Source organism: Cebus imitator, unplaced genomic scaffold, assembly GCF_001604975.1.
Source record: "Cebus imitator isolate Cc_AM_T3 unplaced genomic scaffold, Cebus_imitator-1.0 Scaffold350, whole genome shotgun sequence".
NCBI lineage: Eukaryota > Metazoa > Chordata > Mammalia > Primates > Cebidae > Cebus > Cebus imitator.
Genome location: NW_016107665.1, coordinates 1,375,862 through 1,397,314, shown reverse-complemented (window position 1 = coordinate 1,397,314; position 21,453 = coordinate 1,375,862). Strand labels below are relative to the sequence as shown.

General features: G+C 44.7%; 1 long non-coding RNA gene across 1 annotated transcript in view; it reads right to left on the bottom strand.

The window, feature by feature from the left end:
• Window positions 1–15,118, bottom strand: part of LOC119467909 — a 50,876-nt gene extending 35,758 nt beyond the window's left edge. The window contains exon 1 of the long non-coding RNA XR_005196542.1: window positions 14,985–15,118. This is a non-coding gene — a long non-coding RNA (uncharacterized LOC119467909). The remainder of the gene's footprint in view (window positions 1–14,984) is intronic.
• Window positions 15,119–21,453: the final 6,335 nt, after the last annotated feature.

Below are 21,453 nucleotides of genomic sequence, written 5' to 3'. Positions count from 1 at the left end.
GTCTCGCCCTGTTGCCCAGGCTGGAGTTCAGTGGTATGATATAGCCCTCTGTAACCTCAAACACCTGGGCTCAAGCAATCCTCCCTCCTTAGTCTCCCACGTAGCTGGAACTACAAGCATGCACCACCATGCCTGGCTAATTTTTTAATTCTTATTTAATTTTTGAAGAGGTGGGGTCTAGCTATGTTCCTTGGGCTGGTCTTAAACTTCTGGCCACAGGTGAAGTGATCCTCTTACCTCTGCCTCCCAAAGCACTGGAATTATAGGCTAAGCCACCACACCCGGCTAATCATGTTCTTTAAAACCCTTCCAAGTTGAAGACAAAGGCTAAAAATTTCTAGATGAGTAAGAGCCCATTACTAAGCATCAACTATGCACAAAGCATCCTAAGAAACAAAAAAAAAATTGAGGTGACAGTCCCTGGAGAATTCATAATTGAGATGGAAAGACAGATGGTACCTAAAATACCAAGGAGTTGAGAGTTAAGCAGCTTAAGGCCTCAAATGACTTCCACAAATGACATTCCTCAAATGAGGCAGTCATTTCATTTGGTCCCAAGGCTCCTTCCTTAACCCTGCACCAAAGATGGGACTCCCAGGAAGGGCTGCGTCTTTTCCCCACCTTTGACCTAAAGTTGAGGGTATGTTCAGTGAATCAGGAGCCTGAGCTCCCAACCTGCCTCCAACTTTAATCAGAGAGTTGGGAGCCTGAGCAGCCACTTCCCCTCCAAGCCACTGCGTCCTCATTCATGGAAAGGAATAATAATGAATCCCTCTCAAGTTTCTGCAGAGAGTTCCTTCTGTTGTTTTAAAAAAAAAAAAAAAAAAAAAAAAAAAAAATCAGGGATTTGGGCAACTTGTAGGCTGAAGGGAAGGAAAAAAAGGAAAGAGAGAAACCATGGCCCAGGGAAGGAAAAGGATTCCTGGGGAAAGGAGACCCTGGAGGAGATGAGAAATGGGCAGGTTCTTCCACCCCCAGGCTGCAGCATGGTTAGGGAGAGAGGAGGGAAGCTGGGTGCATATCCCCACAAGACGTCTGTCATCCACTCGAGATAGGAGGAGGGTTCTCTATGAAAAGCAGGGGCTGAAGAGGAGGGATAAAGAGCTGCATTTTTCCTGAAGAACCTGTGTGCTCACTGGAAGGATGCCATGTGGGAAGAGGGCCGAGCCAAGTAGTGGGTCCTCATGTGAGCTGGCACCCATCTCTAATGACACATCCAAGGGCTGGGCCAGCTGGAGGGCAGAGGAGGTCACGACACCTGCGTTCTCCAGGGCTCAGGTCTCTCAGTGGAGCCAGGTAAAGAAGGAAATGGAGACGGGGTGCCTGCCAGAATGAGAGGACAAGGAGAAGTTTCTGCAGGAAGGTTTTGGGGAGGTCAAAGAGCCAGTGAGCGGTGTGCTCAAGGTAGACAGAACATGTTGGTGGGGGGGCAACATTTCTGGGGAAACCACGCATGGCTCAGGATGTGGTTATAAACACCAACTGCTGATTAGAGGGGAAGACTTTCAGACAGGTAAGGAAGGGTCAGCTTGGAGGCTGAGTTGTTATGGGTTGGCCTGTAGGGGCACTGAAGCCATCAGCTATGAGAAGAGAGGTGTGGGAACCGGGAAGGCCCATGAGCAGGGCACCAGCTCCATGGTGAAGCCACGCCTTGGCCAGGAGAGGACAGCACAAGGAAGGGAGCAGTCATGGGGCCAAGAAGGGGAAGAGCGCAACAGAAGGAGGTGGCAAACAAGCACAGAGCACGGGATTCCAAAATCCATCGAGGGTCAGGTGCCCACAGATCTCATCTCCAGACCCAGGTTCAGTGGGGGTGTGGGAGGGGGCATAGCCTCCCCAGAGAGGCCTGCCGGGACAACAGCAAGTAAAGGCAGAGGCCGCAAAGGTAGCTTGCAAACAAAGTGTCAGGGAGCAGTGATCCGGACTCAATTTAGTCTCTAATGCTTCGAGTGTCAGTACAGCATGTTCACATACATCCAGAACTCAGGCTGGTGCCAGATATTGGCATAGAAAAGTCTGGCAGACAGTAGATCTAAAAGGTTCCATCTAAGGGAGAAAAAAGGCTGGCCTGTAATCCCAGCACTTTGGGAGGCCAAGGCTGGAGGACAGCTTGAGCCTTGGAGTTTGAGACCAGCCTGGGCAACAGAGTAGGAACCTGTCTTTACAAAACACAAAAACAAAAATTTAGCTGGGCGTGGTGGCACACACCTATGGTCCCAGCTACGTAGGAGGCTGAGGTGGAAGGATCACTTGAGCCCAGGAGGTCGAGGTTACAGTGAGTCATGATCATGCCACTGCACTCCAGCCTGGACAGCTGAGCAAGACCCTGGCTTACAAAAAAAAGATGGTAATGACAGTAGCCCATCCAAGGGCAGGCATGTGGGGAGGAACTGTCAAGCAATCAAGACACACACCAGCTGAACATTTCCCTTAAGACAGTGCTATGCCCAGTGTCAAGCCAGAGAACTGGAAGGAAGAGCATAACAGGGAATTAGAGGAAAAGGAAGTAACTATGATGTTCCTGCCAGGTGCCAGGTACAAAGCTCAGCAGCCCCGAATATCAGCACGTCAGACACAAAAGACAGCTTCCAGGTCTGTCCTGCCATTGAGGATTTTGATTACATGAAGAGGTCTTATAAGGTAGACCACAAGATATGTGAGAAATTCATCAACCAAATACAACAAATATTTAATAGTGAGGAATGGTTAGGTGTAATGATGTCCGTTTATCTGGGGGGATTATAACTGTGTTCGAGAAAAGAGCCCTTCAGAGTTGTATACTGAAATATGTACAGATGAAAGGATGTGACGTTGAGGATTTATTTCAAAATAATTGAGTGAATTGAGAAAGGAGGACTCTAGGTAAAACAAGATGGATTGTGTATAGAAAACTGGAGAAAATGCCAGGCACGGTGGCTCACGCCTATAATCCCAGCACTTTGGGAGACTGAGATGGGAGGATCACAAGGTAAAGAGATCGAGACCATCCTGGCCAACGTGGTAAAACCCCATCTCTACCAAAAATACAGAAATTAGTTGGGCGTGGTGATATGCGCCTGCAGTCCCAGCTACTTGGGAGGCCAAAGCAGGAGAATCGCTTGAACTTAGGAGGTGGAGGTTGCAGTGAGTCAAGATCGCCCCACGCCACTGCACTCCAGCCTGGTAACAGAGCAAGACTCCATCCCCCCCCAAAAAAAAAAAGAGAAAAGAAGAAAAGAAAATTGGAGATAAGCCGATGTGTGGGAGCTTACCATTCCCTCTAACTCCTATACATGTTTAAAATTCCCAATAAAAAGCTAAACACAAATGGGAGGCAAGTACCTTGTTTTTAACTTCATTGTGTTAGTATGACATTACTACAACAAAGTCAAAACTCTGAAAGTGTGTTTTTAAAAAATGATTAAAATAGGTAATGTTTTAAGGGTAGTTGGACAGTTCCGTAGAGATAGATTCTATTCAGTTCTCTAAAGAAGCAAGACTGGCTGGCTGTAAAAAGTGCAGTCATGCTTGAGAAGGTCCAGGAACTACATTTACCCAAAGAGCATGTCACCTTGACATTACAGTTCGGCACTTTCCCCCAAGATGACATGAAGTAAGTTTGACTGACTCACAAGAGTGATGGGCAATAGACTCCTGTCATGCTTTGCTGCCTGGCTGAGGAATAACGCAACCAAAAGGTGCCAAGTGTCAGGCCCATCTCCCGAGCACTCAGTGCAAACTGGCATCTGCATTTTAAAACCACGGGAGGAATAGCAATAAGCCTGAAAAGGAAGCAAGCTAAGACCTGCTGGAAAAGTGAACAGCCAATCATGTTGACTGATCATCACCAGCTGCCTTCGCTGCTGTGAGACCCACATTATGGCCAGGCTGACTACGGCTGGGTTGAAAAGTGATCTTTAAGAAGTATGTAGGCTGGGTCCAGTGGTTCATGCCTGTAATCCCAACATTTTGGGAGGTCAAGGGGGGCAGATCACATGAAGTCAGGAGTTTGAGACTAGCCTGACCACCATGAAGAAACCCCATCTCTACTGAAAATACAAAAATTAGCTGGGCATGGTCAGACATGCCTGTAATCCCATCTACTAGGGAGGCTGAGGCAGGAGAATAGTTTGAACCTGGGAGGTGGTGGTAAGCTGAGGTCATGCAACTGCACTCCAGCGTGGGCAACAAGAGCAAAACTCCATCTCAAAAAAAACCAAAAAACAAAAAGTGTGACGGTTAAGGAATCCAACTGCCACTCCTCTCTACACACACACACACGGCCATGCATGGAAGCTTCTTCCACTACACCACCAGTAGTACATTTACCACCTTAGAGAAGACTGGCTTAGCCAGTGGTTCTCAACCAAGGGCAATTTTCCCGCCCAGGAGACATTCAGCATTGTCTGGAGACATTTCTGGTAGCCACCACTGTCGCCGAGTGCTATTGCCATAGTGACCAGAGGCCAAGGTAGCTGCTTAACATCCTCTGATGGTCAGAACTATACCATATGACAAAAAATGACCTGGTCCAAAATGTCAACAGGCTAAAGTTGAGAAACACTAGCTTAAGCAACCAAAAAATTAGGGAAAATGGAATATTCTGACTTGTTCAGAGAGGGAAGGCGGGAGAAAGAGCGAGCAGGACAAAAAAAGAGAAAAAAGCAAAGAAGAAAGGAGAAAGGGCGTGGCCTTCCAAACGTCCTTGATTTATCTGTCCCTACCAATGCTTCTTAACCAGATGTAAGATTTGATGCCATGCCTTCCGGCATAGCTCCCACTTTGTCCCCAGGAACACAAGAGGGGCTAAACACTTGAGTGACTGCAACTTCCAAGACAAATATTTGCTTTTTTCCAACGGCCATGTTTACCCAAGATTATTCTCTCCTGTTGAACTAGAAAGCAACAAGCTGTTGACACACTTGGAACCAAGCCAGGGATCCGCCTGGCACCCTCCCCGTGGGTGGGGCAGAGGGAATGTGGTCTAGAAAGGCCAATCCCTAAAAACCTCCTAAGCTTTTGGATGGTGCCACTTTGAAACTACTTTGGAAACACATTCACATCAACAGGGTAATCTTGTTAATATTTTCAACAGCACTGAGGAGTCTTGAAAAGGGGAAAGAGGAGCAGCGCTGGCATAAGGAAAACCAAACGGAGGAGAGAGATAGAGAAGGAGGAAGAGAGAGGACAGTTATCACCAAAGAACTGAACAGAGCTTTGACTGGAACAAGGCAGAAAGGGGAAACTCACACAAAACTACTGCTTCATCAACTGTAGTTTTAAAGTCAGTTAGCTTGATTATTAACCCTGAAATATAACCTATACTTGACCTCCACAATGACCAATCATAGCTTCCCATTTGAATCATACTCTTTGCATTAGCCTATGTGGGGTGTTTATAAAACTGTTATGGTAAGTGAAATTCAGCTGTGCCTATCATTCACAATCACAAAGTTTCTCTCACATGCTATCCAGCTTCCATTTTCCACAGCCATTCCCCTTTACCACAAAAATCCAACCACAGCTACAATTACTGCCACTGGGTTCAACTGTTTACATAAGAAGCCAAGAGAGATTTCTGACTCCAGACTGCACCAACCTCACGCGTGAGCTGTGCCATCCTTCCAAAAAGTCTGGGTAGCAGAGTGTGTCTGAGAGACAATCCTGGGCACCAAATGCAGGGCTAAACCCTGCCTTCTGCTGGGCACTTTCTTAATCTCTCAGCTTCCCCTAAGAGGGAAGAGACGCTCTAGAGCCAGGTCAGGCCAAATATCTGTGACTCAGGTGCCCAGAGGAGACCCTTTGGTCTTCCCATCAGAGCACAGCTCCACTTCTGGCCTGTAGGAGTTGAATGGTGGCCCCCACATAAAGATATACCTACATCTTAAATCCTGGAACCTGGGAATGTGATCTTATTTGGGAAAATGATATCTGCAGATGCAATTAGAGATATTGAGATGAAAGCATCCTGGATTACACAGGTGGGTCCCAAATCCAATAAGAAGGGACCTTAGAACAGGCAGAAGAAAAGTCACAAAGAATAGGCAGGCTGTTTGAAGACAGAGGCAGAGTGTGGCGTGACACAGACACAAGATGAGGAAGGCATGGAGCCACCAGCAGCTGAAAGAGGCAAGGAAGGATTCTCCCCAGAGCCTTTGGAGAGGGCATGGCCCAACCAACACACTGATTTGGGACTTTCGGCTTCCAGAACTAGGAGAGGATAGATTCCTGTTGCTACAAGTCACCAGTTGTGCTAATGTATTACAGCAGCCCTCAAAAACTCATACATTGCTCTAACACTGGCGTTATCCAGCCTCGGGATTCCAGAAGGACCTGGGCAGGGCACAGCTGGGCATCCTTTGGTGCTTCTTCCAGCAGCTACAGAAGAGCTCAGGAGGGCAGGGCTGGGGAATGTGTTCCCAGCCCCCAAAGCCCAGGCCAAGGATGTTTTCCAAAGGACAAGCTCAGGGGCAGGGTCAAGAGAGGTGTTTCCATCCATCAAGGGGCAGAGACCACCCAAAGAAACACACTATTCCCAGCTGGTCAGTGAGAAAGGCAAACCTCAGATGAGTGGCAGTCATTATCAATCTCCACTGCTAACACAGACCAAGCACTCCCGGTGGGCCGTGCACTGTGCTTTCAACATTCTGAAGAGGACTACTGTGAGTCCTCTGAGTTTTATTTCATTACTCCCCGCCTTTTCTTTAAATTGTACCACTTACCTATAGACCTAAAAATCATTGTTCAATGTTCCATTTAAAGACATTGCCAGCTAGGCACAGTGGCTCACACCTGTAATCCCAGCAGTTTGGGAGGTTGAGGCAGGTGGATCATGAAGTCAGGAGTTCAAGACCAGACTGGCCAACATAGTAAAACCCTGTCTCTACTAAAAATACAAAAATAAGCCAGGCATGGTGGCACGTACCTGTAGTCCCAGCTACTCGAGAGGCTGAGGCAGAAGACTCGCTTGAACCCGAGAGGCGGAGGTTGTCGTGAGCCATAATCACACCACCTACTCCAGCGTGGGCAACAGAGCGAGACTGTCTCAATAAAAATAAATACATAGAAAATTAAGAGATTGTCACTGCTGGCACCCTCCCCTCCGGAGGAAAATGAAGCATAGAGAGCACAATGATTTGTCCCAGGTCACTGGGCAATGAGTTGCCCCAGTGATGAAACCAGAGCCACAATGGAGAGCCAAATCTTCCACCCTTGCCTGCTGGGGCTCAACTCTGCCTGACCCAGGGCAGGGAGGTCTGTCTCTCCCCTTCCGCCGCTCCCTCCTGTTGCCCAGCCCCACCAGTCCCAGCCACACCGGACAAGGGCCACGTTCCTTGCCCAAGCCACACTCCCTGGCCAGCTCCCTCTCCCTTCACCCCCACATTTCATAGACCTTAATTAAACAATAATTAGGGACATAAAAATGCTAATATCTGTGGTCATAGGCTCAGAGAACTCAATTCAGTAGAGGATAGTGACATTTACACAAATGGTTATAAGGTACAGACTACAGGGGAAAGGGAAGAGTGAATTTTGGAGGTCCTAAACCAAAAGGCATCATCTTCAGCATGCCAGGTTGCAGTTCATGACGTGCCACAAGCCTACACATTTCACATTCAAGCAAGGTCCCCTCATTTTTCCCCCTAAGACAAAGAGTTTCACTCTAGCGCCTAGGCTGGAGTGCAATAGCATGATCTTAGCTCACTGCAACCTCCACCTCCCAGGTTCAAACTATTCTCCTGCCTCAATCTCCTGAGTAGCTGGCATTACAAGCGCAAGCCAATACGCCAGGGTATTTTTTATATTTTTACTAGATGGGGTTTTGCTATGTTTGTCGCACTGGCTCAAACTCCTGGCCTCAAGTGATCTACCCTCCTCAGCCTCCCAAAGTGCTGGGATTACAGGTGTGAGCCACCGCTCCTGGCTTGTCCCCTCATTCCTCCTCAGCAATGCCATCCATCGCCTTGGGAGAGGTGCTGTCTCCTAACTGCTGTTACTCCTGCCAGCATCTTGCTGCTCAAATCCACCGTCACCATGCCTCCAGGTGTCTCCACGACACAGAGAGGTTTACACAAATTTTTCGTCAGTGCAATCTTTTAGGGAAGTACTCTCACAATGTCTCAAACTTCAAACATCTTTGAAAATGTCCAGTACCTTGAACTGGTAATCACAATGCTGCAGATTTAACATTGGGAAATCATCTCAGATGCAGAAATGCTTTCACATATAAAGATGCTAAACAGTCATTCTGTATGCTAACAAGGTCTTGGAAACAACTGAATGATCCAAAAGAAACAGCTGGTTAAGACAACTATGTTTTATACTCTGGACTGGATACTACTTGGCCAGTAAAATACTGTTTATGAGAATCTGAGAAAATGCTTACTCTATAATAAGTGGATAAAAAAGATAACTAAATTATTTAACTATATATTCTATATAAAGAAGTATGTAACTATATATACTATGTAAATTCTATATTCTATAATATTCTATATTCTATGTATATTCTATATATATTCTATATTTGTCCTATATATGCTATATATAGAATATAAAATTTTCTCTATATAGAATAGTTACACAATTCTTTATATGTAAAGCATATAATATAATCTGTATATAAAATATAATCTATATATAAAATATACAGACACTATATATTTTATATAACAAACGTTATAATCTTACAATGACAGCAGAGAAAGATATTTATATATTTTAAAAAAAGAGTAGGCTGGGTGCAGTGGCTCATGTCTATAATCCCAGCGCTTTGAAAGGGTGAGGCAGGGAGACTACTTGAGTCCTGGAGTTTGAGACCAGCCTGGGAAACATAGCAAGACCTTAGATTGCAGCGAGAGCATCTCCTTGAGCCCAGGAGTTTGAGGCTGCAGTGAGCTGTGCTTGTGCCACTGAGCCCCAGTGCCTATTTTTTTGAGATACATGGGCAACACAGCAAGACCCTATCTCAAAAAAGAAAAGAAAAAGGGAAAGGAAAGGAAAGCTTCCTGTAGCTACTCAATGCTGCCAGGGGTTTTTTAGAAACACTCATAAGGACTTCCCAAATATGTGCGTACTTCCCTCCTAAGCCTCGTCACCCAGTTCCCCTATACTGCATGCACACCCCTCTACTTTCTGGCCACCTTTAATTACTCCACATTCCTAGAACCCATCTTATAGCCTCACCCCAGTGTTCTTACACACACGAGTGTGCACTTCCCTTCTCTCTCCCACAGGAATGTAGGCTCCAACGAGGTTTTAATCTTTTCTGACTCACTCCTATAATCCCAGTGCCTGGTGAAGTGCCTGGCACACCATAAATCTCCAAAACTGTTTGCCAAATGAAAGAACCGAGACGTACTGATGTCCTGCTCATCTGTAGCCTTCTAACTTTTTCCCCAGCTACTGGTCAATCTGGCTCCCACTCCAACCCCCCACCAGTGGTGTTAGAAGTTATTTGTTCACACCTGTGTATTCTCAGGACACAGCACAGACCTAGTCTCACTGAACATTTGCCATGCTTTATCTCAGTCGCTTCTTTACTGCATCAGCAGCAGCTACACCAGATAAACAATGAACACTTATGCTTGACAGTTTACGTGAGTTACCTCACTTTTCCTCAAAATAACCCTAAAATGTATCATCATCCTCATTTTTACAGATGAAGAAGCTGAGGCTTACGAGGTAAAAGAGGCCAGGTGTGGTGGCTCATGCCTGTAATCCCAGCACTTTGGGAGGCCGAGGTGGGCAGATCATGAGGTCAGGAGTTTGAGACCAGCCTGGCCAGCATGGTGAAAGCTGTCTCGACTAAAAATACAAAAAGTTAGCCGGATGTGGTGGCGTGCACCTATAATCCCAGCTACTCAGGAGCTGAGGCAGGAGAATTGCTTGAATCCAGAAGTCGGAGGTTGCAGTGAGCTGAGATTGCGCCACTGCACTCCAGTCTGGGCCACAGAGTGAGACTCCAAAAAAGAGGTAAAAGAACACACACAGCTAGTAAACAGCAGAGCTATCCAACACCAAAGCCCAACCCCTGACAATGCTATGCCAGTTTCTCTGTCAATCCTACACAGTGGACTGCAAACATCCTGAGGGCGGGAAATACATTTTGTTATTTAAAAGCTGACCAACACGGCTGCACACTGCACACATTCAAATATTTGCTGATTTGAAATACAGGAGGATGGATGGCCTTCAGGTAGACCACACTCATGGCCTTCAGGTAGACCACACTCATTCATAATGTGAGATAACCCTAGAAGATTAAAGCATTTACGTGGCAAAATGAGGGTAGCAAATAGTTTTAAGTTCATTCAAATGAACACTGGGCTATGTAAGGAATTTAAGGGTCCAACTGCTGCCAAGCAGTGCCTCTTAAGCAATCCAGGAGTACTTAATCATGAAGTGGTATGTTAATTGCTGCTCTTAAACACCTATTACCATAGATCCCCTAAATCCCTCTATCGGCAATAATGTCTTAAATTTGTGTCACAGATCATATTTCATAAACCTCTTTTAGAAATACCATCTGTTGGTCAAGCGCAATTTATTATGTATATACTTTAAGTAATGTTTTTAAATTGTCCCTATATCTTCTAGGTTAGATGACTTTCCATTATCCCAAACTAATGAAATTTTACTGTACCAAAGAATATTGTAAATACTTCTCAAAATGGTATTTATGAACTTTATTCACCACAGCAATCAAGAGAGGCTACCACAAGGGAAAGGTTTTTGTCCCCTGAGTGTTGGCTGAGACTTAACCCAGCATGCAGACTCTGTGGTGTTTAACACTTATTAACAGCTTGTCTGGGTTTGCTGCTGGTGAATCTCTAGCAAGCAGACAAGCACAAATTAGCAGCTCCTGCATGCATCTCTCCTCCTCTGGGCTAATTATGAAGGCAACAATGGGATATTTATAAGCATTTCTGAGTATGTGTGTCTCAGTGGGCAGAATGCAGTTTCCCTTTTTTTTTTTTTCCTGGAGACGGAGCCTCTGTTTGCCACCCAGGCTGGAGTCAAGTGGTGCAATCTCAGCTCACTGCAACCTCCACCTCCTGGGTTCAAGCGATTCTCCTGCCTCAGCTTCCCTAGTAGCTGAGAGTACAGGCACCCAACACCATGCCTGACTAATTTTTGTATTTTTAGTAGAGATGGGCTTTTGCCATGTTGGCCAGGCTGGTCTCGAACTCCTGGCCTCAAGTGATCTCGAACTCCTGGCCTCAGCCTCCCAAAGTGCTGGGATTACAGGTGTGAGCCACTATGCTTGGTCCAGAAATGCAGTACCTTACACAGCACAGGAAAATTAATGTACACAGGGAAAAAAAACACAAAAGTAAAATCCGTAAGAAAATCTATAAGGTATATAATCCGGGGGTAAGGCTAACCTCTAACCTCAGCACAACCTTCTGTAATGCTCACAGAACCTCATCTCTCCTTTCTCATTTGTCTCTGAAATCTTCCCACTTTGCAGACTGAAATGAGTCTTGCTACCAACCTGTGACAAGGTCAGCTCTGGACTGTATCAGAGATAATTCTGAAAGCCCTTCCTGTTCCCTGGAGTCCAGCCTCTCCACCCCAGGCGGACACCAGAAATCTCCTGCCAGCGTAACACTTTCATGAAGTCTCCAGGACTCTATCTTGTCTGGGGAGAAGCCCACCAGAGGACGACTCTGAAGACCTGAGGCTGAGGCACCATCCTGCCTCCTACAAGGTAGGAGGCTAACGATTCTGAGTCTCCTTTCCCTTATCTGTAAAACAGAATTGCACAGTGCAGAGCCCCAAACTTTATTTTTTATTTATTTGCTTTGTGAGATAAGAGTTTCACTCTTGTCACCCAGGCTAGAGTGCAATGGCACGATATTGGCTCACTACAACCTCTGCCTCCTGGGTTTAAGCGATTCTCCTATCTCAGCCTTCCAAGTAGCTGGGATTACAAGCATGTACCACCACAACTGGCTAATTTTTGTATTTTTAGTAGAGACAGGGTTTCTCCATTTTGGTCAGGCTGGTCTCCCAATCTCAAGCGATCCACCTGCCTCGGCCTCCCAAAATGCTGGGATTATAGGCGTGAGCCATTGTACCCGGCCTAGCCCCAAACTTTTAACTATATTAGGACATGCGCAATAATTCTAAAACTCAAAATACCACCACTAAGAACTTTTTAAAACTCATTATTTAAAGAAGAAAATGTCCCTTACAAATAACTTACTGGATCACCTAGTAGTTAGTGCATGCCTGGTACCTGGTTACATGCTGGGCAATACCAAAAGGAGTAAGGCTAAGTCTCCCTGCCTGAGAGCCCTGCCCCCTTCCATCCAGTGAGAGGAGACACTCATAAACAAATGATTACAATAAAATGTGAGGCACACTGGGAGCTTTCAACCACAGAGTTCAGGGCAGGGTGGGGGAAGCTGAAGGAATCACAGAAGGCTTCTCAGAGGAAACCAGAGAAGCCAACCCTGGCAGAATGACAGGTCACTGTGCCCATCACAAGAGACAGCAGGCCCAGCATGTGCAATGTGCAACAGACACAGGAATGGGAGACCTTCTAGACACTGGCTTAGGCAAGGATTTTGTGACCAAGAGCCCAAAAGCGAATGCAATAAAAACAAAGATAAAAGGTGGGACTTAATTAAACTAAAGAGCTTTTGCATGCCAAAAAGAACAGTCACCTGAGTAAACAGACAACCCACAGAGTGGGAGAAAATCTTCACAATCTATACATCTGATATAGGACTAATATCCAGAATCTATAACGAACTCAATTAGCAAGAAGAAAATAAACAATCCCATCAAAAAGTGGGCTAAGAACATGAATGGACAATTCTCAAAAAGAAGATATACCAATGGCCAACAAACATGAAAAAATGCTCAACATCACTAATGACCGGGGAAATGCAAATCAAAACCACAATGCAGCTGGGCACACTAGCTCACACCTATAATCCCAGCACTTTGGGAGGCCAAGGCGGGTGGATCACAAGGTCAGGAGTTCAAGAACAGCCTGACCAACATGGTGAAACCCCATCTCTACTAAAAATACAAAAATTAGCTGGGCGTGGTGGCACGCACCTGTAATCCCAGCTACTCAGGAGCTGAGGCAGGAGAATCACTTGAACTCAGGAAGCAGAGGCTGCAGTGAGCCAAAATTATACCACTGCACTCCAGCCTGGGCAACAGAGTAAGACTCCATCTCAACAAAACAAAACAAAACAAAACAAAAGAAAACAAAAGAAAACAAAAGAAAACAAAAGCCAGAAGGAGGTACCTTATTCCTGCAATGATGGCCATAATCAAAAACTCAAAAAATAATCAAATTTGGTGAAGTTAGTGAGGATGTGGTGAACAGGGAATACTTCTACCCTGCTGGTGGGAATGTAAACTAGTACAACCAATATGGAAAACAGTGTGGAGATTCCTTAAAGAACTAAAAGTAGAACTACCATTTGATCCAGCAATCACACTACTGGGTATCTACACACAGGAAGAGAAGTCATTATATAAAAAAGATACTTGCACACGCATGTTTATAGCAGCACAATTCACAATTGCAAAAACGTGGAACCAGCCCAAATGCCCATCCGTCAACGAGTTGATAAAGAAACTGTTGACTGATAGAATACTACTCAGCCATAAAAAGGAATGAATTAATGGCATTTGCAGCAACCTAGATGGAATTGGAGACTATTATTCTAAATGAAGCAACTCAAGAATGGAAAACCAAACATCATATGTTTTTACTTTTAAGTGGGAGCTAGGCTATGAAGATGCAAAGGCATAAGAATGATACAGTGGACTTAGGGGACTCAAGGGGGAAAGGTTGGAAGGGGGTGAGGAATAAATAACTACAACTTGGCTTCAGTGGATACGGCTCAGGTAATGGGTGCACCAAAATATCAGAAATCACCACTGAAGAACTTGCTCATGTAACCAAATACCACCTGTTCCCCAAAAATCTACAGAAATAAAAAATTGAATGAATGAATGAATGAATGAATGAATGGGAGATGTTCAGGAAGGGTGGAAGGGGCAGAGCCAAGAGGGAGTAGAGGGAGTCTGTGTCAGACAGGCAAAGAGGAGGCAGGCACCAGCACCTGTATGATTTCATCTTGCCTTTCAGATTCTGCAGTACCCAGAACACATCCCCCGTCAGAGATGAGGGTGATAATCCAGGATATCAGGTGTCAGGCAACTATCCCAGTGATGCCTTGCCACACAGTTACTGGGCTCCTTGCATCTTGAAGTTAAACAGAGACAAGGCAACAAGATACATGGTAAAAATCAACCAAAATGGTGTAAAATTTTTTTAATACTACATTTGTAGGGCTATGATCAAAATACATCTGTTATGCGGCATAAATATCACAAATTTGAAGATGGACAGTTCTGGACTTTGAGGAGCTTATAAGTTAAAAAGGAAAAAGAGGCAAAGGTATCAGTTAATACTGGGTGAGATAACAGGTCAAAACGTGAACCCAGCATGCTCCACAGATCTAACAGAGACTCAGGGGAAGTCCAGGAAGGGTAAGGACAGGGAGCTTTCTTGAGGAAAGGATGTTAAAATCTGAAGATGGAAAAGAAAGGAAAGAAAAAGGGAGATAGGGAGCCTGATACTGCAAGAGCCAGCAGCAGGCAGAGTTCCTGAGTGGCTCAACTGGCTGAGCCCAGGGAGTCGGAAAGGGAAGGAGAGGAGGCCAGGGTGGGGATCTGAAGACCAGGGACAGCAGCAGGTCATCAGGAAGAGTGACAAAGGATAGTGCACCTTTTGGAAAAAAAAAAAAAAGAGAGAGAGAGAGAGACAGACAGACATACTTTTCATCTAAATGCCTTCCTCCACCCCTCCACCCCATACAACGCACTTGGCTCATTAGTGCTTGGAAATGCTGGCAATTCTGACTGGAAGGTCAGCCTCCTGTATTGGCTTTCTGCTCAGTAATGTAGGAGAAGGGCAGGGAATTTAGCCACAGGAGTCTCTAAAGGACTTTAGCATAAAGTAAACTCACCTGTAAAACGGCCCCAAGGCAGAGACCCTAAAGAAGGCATCTTAATTATTCGGCATAGGGCCCTCAGTTCCTCTGGTGAAGGCACTAGCTGTTAAGGAAGGAGCTTGAGGAAATGAAGACACACCCGCTGAAGAGAGGCCGCAGTGGGGTGTGTTACATTCCTTTGAAAACAGGCCCTTTGCTATAATTTGTGTAATCAGACCAGAGATTGGACTGTAGAACCCTGCTTCCCATTTATTACAATATCACGCTTCTGCCCAGGAAACCCCACCCAAGCTTTTGTTTGGAATTCCTTTCCTTGATTAGGTGCAAGTCCTATTATTCCCGCCACTCAAAAATAACACATGGGTCTAATGAAGTTGTAAAGCAGTTGTAAAGTCAGAAACCTGGCTTCTCTGAATGGCGCTAGTTCTCTTTTTTCCGTCTTGTTTTGGAATAGTGATTTCTTTTCCTTCTGTATAGAGGAAGAATGGGAAGCAGCAACATTCTGTACAAATGGAAAGGCAAATCATTTTAACTCTCTGGAAAGAGCCATGCAAGTGGGCACCACTCACCAGGCTGTGCCTGTAGCAACCCTCGTTGCCTTCTGGTTCTGGCTGCCTCAGTTGCAGTTCTGCAGACTAAATGAGTGGGAAGGGGTGACACAGTGTCCTCAAGTCCCATCACCTGCAGAGCTGCCCTCCCCTCTGGAAGCCTTCATTCTGCAATTCAGGCAGAGTCCAACACCCCAAAGAAGGGCTGAGGAGCAGGGCAGGGGCATCATCCAGACAGCTGACAGTATGTACTCTATATACATCCTCCAGTATGTACCTAGAATGTCTGGTAATTCTTAACCAAAGACAGGAGGCACAGAAAATTTTCACCTCAAAACATGGAGTATGGCCAGGCGTGGTGGCTCACACCTGTAATCCCAGCACTTTGGGAGGTCGAGGCAGGTGGATCACTTGAGGTGAGGAGTTCAAGACCAGCCTAGCCAACATGGTAAAACTCCACCTCTACTAAAAATATAAAAATTAGCTGTACGTGTTGGCAGGCACTTGTAATCCCACCTAACTTGGGAGGCTCAGGCAGGAGAATCTCTTGAACCCAAGAGGCAGAGGTTGCAGTGTGCCGAGATAGTACCACTGCACTCCAGACTGGGTGGCAAAAGCATGAATCTATCTCAATAAAGCAAAAAACAAAGAAAAAAAATGGAGTATTAGAATTGGAAAATAGGGTGAATCATTTTCTCTAGCAAATACTTAAACAATTTAAGAGATGTGTTTTGTGGTCTGCCCAGCCCAAAGGAGCTCCCTTTGGTCCCCAGGGATCTGCCCTACCTTCCCACTCCCCCAAAACCATCTGGGCAGGAGTAGAGCCCTGACGCTACAGCAGCTACTCTATTCCTAAGCCAGGGTCTAATACTGGTGTGGTCTCACTCAAATAGGCCAACGCTGGCCAGTTGAATTCATCCTAGTAACTGAGCCATTCTATTTGGTGGAACTCTAGCTGGGTGGCTAGATTAGGAAGGCACGAAGACTGGGACAGCCACAGAGGGCTACGGAAACTGGGAGGTAATCACCACCTTGCAAGTTCATCTGCATAATGAGAAGATAAAGCACACCCACCCTCACCCCCAAAAGAGGGACTAAGGTGTGGGAGCCCAGAAGAGCACCTTCAGTGCTTCAGAGTCCCCCGTTCTGGTGATCCCCAAGGCCCCTGGTTTCCAAAAGCATATAGGAAACTTCCTTATCAAACTGGTATGAATGGGTTTCCACTGCCACCAAAGAGCCTTGCCTAAAATAAGCACTCAGTATATGTCAGATGCCATAGCAACAGTGCTACCTCAGAGCTGGTGTGGAAGACAAAATCCTCTATTAGATAGTTGCATAATATGGTGGCACGGGCACAAGAAAGTGCTAGTGATATAATGCACATGGTCTGGCTAAAGAATAAAGAGCACAGCTCACTGTGAGCCAAACAGAGCTGCTTAGAAGAGACAGTTCTCCAATTCGGCCATGAAGAGTAGGACCCCAGTTCCTCTAGGCTCAGTACACATCCACTGGCCTCAGTTACTTAGATTGTAGCCCACGCAGAACTGGGAGAGGTTTTCTTGGCAAGCTCCCACCTCAATTTTCAGTGATCCTAGTAAAATGCAGCAATCCCCAAGAAGAGGCTATTTAGAGCTCTCTAACAACTCGCCTGCACACCGAGAGTCAAGAGCAAAGTCAGGCTGCTGGAGGACTCCTCCCTCTTAATTTCCCCTCTCCTGCCACAGTGACATCACTAGTGAAGGGCAAGGGGATGTTCATTCACTAGGGTTTGAAGAGAATCAGGAATGTGGGAGACCAGAATAGGCCACCCCAAAATATGAAGGATTATTGAGCTGAGGACAATTAAGAAGCAAATGCAGGAACGCTCTCCGCTCTCCCTGTATCTGCCAAAAAGCAGGACATGTGTTTGCAAAGAAGAAAGGTATCCTGCCCTCTCTTTTACCAGGGAGAACAAAGTTTAACCACTGTGAACAGCTTCAGAGGCTTCTCACTTCTCTGCCTGGAGATGGTACCAGAGGAAGCTATGTCAACGAACTTTGCTAACGAGCTGTTATCTGCCAGTTATTTACCTTCCCCCAAGCTGCTACCCATACACACTCAAAGTCCTTTTCCTCAGCATTGTCACTTCTCTAGAAACCTACAGTTCTTTGTTGAAGGGCTATACAAGCTGGAATTAAAACCCACCTCTTTGAGAACTACTCATTCCCTAGGTGTCTTCCTGTTACACGAAATACACATGTCAATAATTCTGCTTTTCTCTTGTTAAATCTGTCTTCTGTTACCGGGGTCTGTTCCAACTAAGAATCTATGAAGGTTGAAGAAGAAAATGATCTTTCTTCTACAGGAACTACATCCTGAACATATGTGGTAGGTTCTCAGGGGTAATGGTGGGAGCAGGAATGGAAAACAAAATAAACAAGATAAAAGCAGGTCCTTAAGCAGCTCACCATTTAACAGAAGAAATAAGACATGCACACAACTGACCCAAGCACATGCCTGCACATTCAAAATGCTGTAACATCTACATCAGATGGATGACAAAGTCATTTCTAAATCCTTCATGCTAGAAAATTTTTCTTGAGAAATGCAATTGAGTTGGTATACAAAATGTCAAGTTATGTAGACAAGATCAATATCACCCATACAAACATGATTTAAATCAGTAAAATGAATTACAATAATAGCTTTAAAAATTTTTTAGCAGTAAAGTCTTTTCTTCAAATATGATTCCACTCAGAAGTCCAATAACCAACAGAGATACATAAAAGCAGAGTTGCTTTGGCTGAAATAGGCGTTGAGATCAGGAGCTACACAACCCTGCAGTCCACTGAGGTGCCTCTGCAGAACACAAGGCTCCAGGAATCACTGGGGCAAAACCTATCATTTAAAGGTAGTGGGGCGCTGGGCACTGCTGGTTCATGCCTGTAACCCCAGCACTTTGGGAGACAAAGGCGGGTGGATCATGAGGTCAGGAGTTCAAGATCAGCCTGGCCAACATGGTGAAACCCCGTCTCTATTAAAAATTCAAAAATTAGCCAGGCATGGTGGTACGCAGCTATAATCCCAGCTACTCAGGAGTCTGAGGCAGAGAATTGCTTGAACCCACGAGGCAGATGTTGCAGTGAGCCAAGATTATGCCACTGCACTCCAGCCTGGGTGACAGGGCAAGACTCTGTCTCAAAAAACAAAGAAAAAAAAAAGGTACTAGGGATTATGGCTTTCAGCCACCACATAATAATTTCAAATTTACCTAATAAAAGTGTTCCGGTCAAGGTGGGCGGATCACCTGAGGTCGGGAGTTCGAGACCAGGCTGGCCAAAATGGTGACACCGTGTCTCTACTAAAAATACAAAAATTAGCCAGGTTTGGTGGCACATGCCTGTAATCCCAGCTACTCGGGAGGCTAAGGCAGGAGGATGCCTTGAACCTGGGAGGTGGAGGTTGCGGTGAGCTGAGATCATGCCACTGCATTCCAGCCTGGGCAACAAGAGCAAAGCTCCAACCCCAAAAAAAAAAAAAAAAAAAAAGGTGTTCCCAGGTAGTAGAAGCCACTAGCAAGAAAGAATAGTATGACAAAGTTTGAGGTTATATTCTAAGCCTTTGGCTTTAACTCTGCCAACCCACTCTTCAGTAACACAGATAAGGACCCCTGCCATGTAAAAGTCCCAGAATCCTACACTATCACATCATACATCTTGTGTGTCATTCTCTATATCTGGTATGCGACATCTCTAAATTCACTGTTTCCATGCAGCCTCCAAAGTCCCACTGGATCTGACAAGTAGTCAAGATTTTCTGAATTTCAACCCTACCAATTGGCTCCCAGGGCCCACTTAAGTGGCTCCATCTACTTCTTGAGAACATGACTTCCACACCCCAAGACTCCGCCCCAGCCTGGGTCACCGCCACTGGTGAGATCCCCTGATCCCACTCACACTCTCCTTCAAGAACAGTAAGACAACCTTGCTCAAAGTGTGTGTCTAGGGTTTCTCGGAAGTTCTGTGTGGTGCAGTGAGTCTTCGGGTGTTTTAACATGCTCCTATATCCTATTCATTAGGAATTCCTCAGAGGAGAGACAAATATGAGAATCTGTTTTTGATCAATCATAAAACCTTTTTTATTTCTTGGCACATCTCACATCACTGCCAAATCCTTTGAGAAACAAAAAATGACTTAAATATTTCCCCCTGATTATAGTTAATCTGATACTTTCTTATCAATAACAAATACTTCCTTATAAAGAAAAGTTAATCAGCAATGTATGAAAATGAGCAAACAAATGGTGAGTTACACATAGTGCCCCGTTACAATCAGGAATAAAACAAGGAGGCCTGCTATTACTATTCAGAATTTTATTTCACCCTCTAGCCAGTGCAGACAGAAAAATGAAATAAAGTACTAGCAAGAAGGCAGTAGCAGTAAAACTTTCGATATTTGCAAATGGAATGCCTGTCTGCCTAGAGTCTAGTGGATTATAAATGGTCAGATACAGGAACCATTTAGGAAATGGCATTTCTTTAGCTGGATATGGTGGCTCACATCTATGATCCCAGCACTGTGGGAGGCTGAGGCAGGAGGACCTCTTGAGACCAGCCTGGGCAACATGGCACAACCCCATCTCTATGAAAAACAACAACAACAAAAATTAGCCAGGCATGGTGGCGTGCACCTGTAGTCCCAGCTACCCAGGAAGCTGGGATTCGAGGATCACTCAAGCCCAGAAGGTTGAGGCCGCAGTGAGCCCTTATCTTGCCACTGCACTCCAGCCTGGATGACAAAGTGAGACCCTGTGAAAGGCAGAAAGAAAGGAAGGGGAGGGGAGGAGAGAGGAGAGGACATTTAAAAAAATTCTACTCATAATAGCATGTAGGAATAGAAAGAAGGGTGGCAGGGGAAAGAAAAAAAAAGAAAGCCTCCTAAGAAATAAACCTACCCACAAATATGCCAAACCAATCTTATTTTAAATTTTACTAAATGACATTTAAAAAAAAAAAAAACACACAAATAACAGAGAGAACTACCATTTCCCAAATGGGAAGACTCAATATTAGAAGATAACAATTCTTCCTCAGTTTGTAAAGTCAATGTAAGTCAGCCAGCATCTCAATTCAAAAAACTAATCCTAAAGTCCAAATGGAAGAGAATGACCCCAAAAAAGTTAATAAATAAATAAATAAATAAATAATGAAAGGAAATCTCATAAAACTAAATATACTACAAAGCCACAGTAACAAAATGAGTGACAGCATTACAAAAATAGATGTGTTCTATTATTACTAGAACAGGAGAGTGCAGAAAGCAAATACATTGATATTTAGAATACAATAAAGATATTTAAAACTGACACATATTTTCTGAGGGGGAACACAACCTGATCTATTACTTTTACTCTAAACCTTTCTACAATGTTTGAATCTTTCAGAGCAAGCAAAAACATTAAATAAAGGAACACTTCAACTGAGTCTTTTCATAAACATTCACAAATGAAAAATTAGTAAAGTAAAAAATAAAAAAGCATTTTTGCTGTTTTTGAGAAATTAAGAGAGGAATGTGGACAACTATCTGAAATATTTTCCTTTAAACATTCTATTAAGGGTCTCTCCCATAGAAGTTCCATAAGAAAAGCTATGCACTTCAAAGGGCATCCCAGTAGGATTTAGATGATTATCTGAATAGCAAACAAACAAAAATCACCCCGAGAATAAACTAAGAATTTCACAGGGTAAAGCCCTCCTAATTCCTAACCTGTGGGAAAGCTGGTTTTTTTTCCCCCTAAATAGGACAGAATTTATAAACTTTAAAAATTCTGTGAATTTTTCGTAGCAAATCCAGTTACATGAATTTTCTAAATCTGTATCTCTGCCAAACCCTTAAGTTTTTCCACTACTGGAATAATTCCTGGAGTCTTGCTGGAGTGCTGAATTTGGGATGGAGGT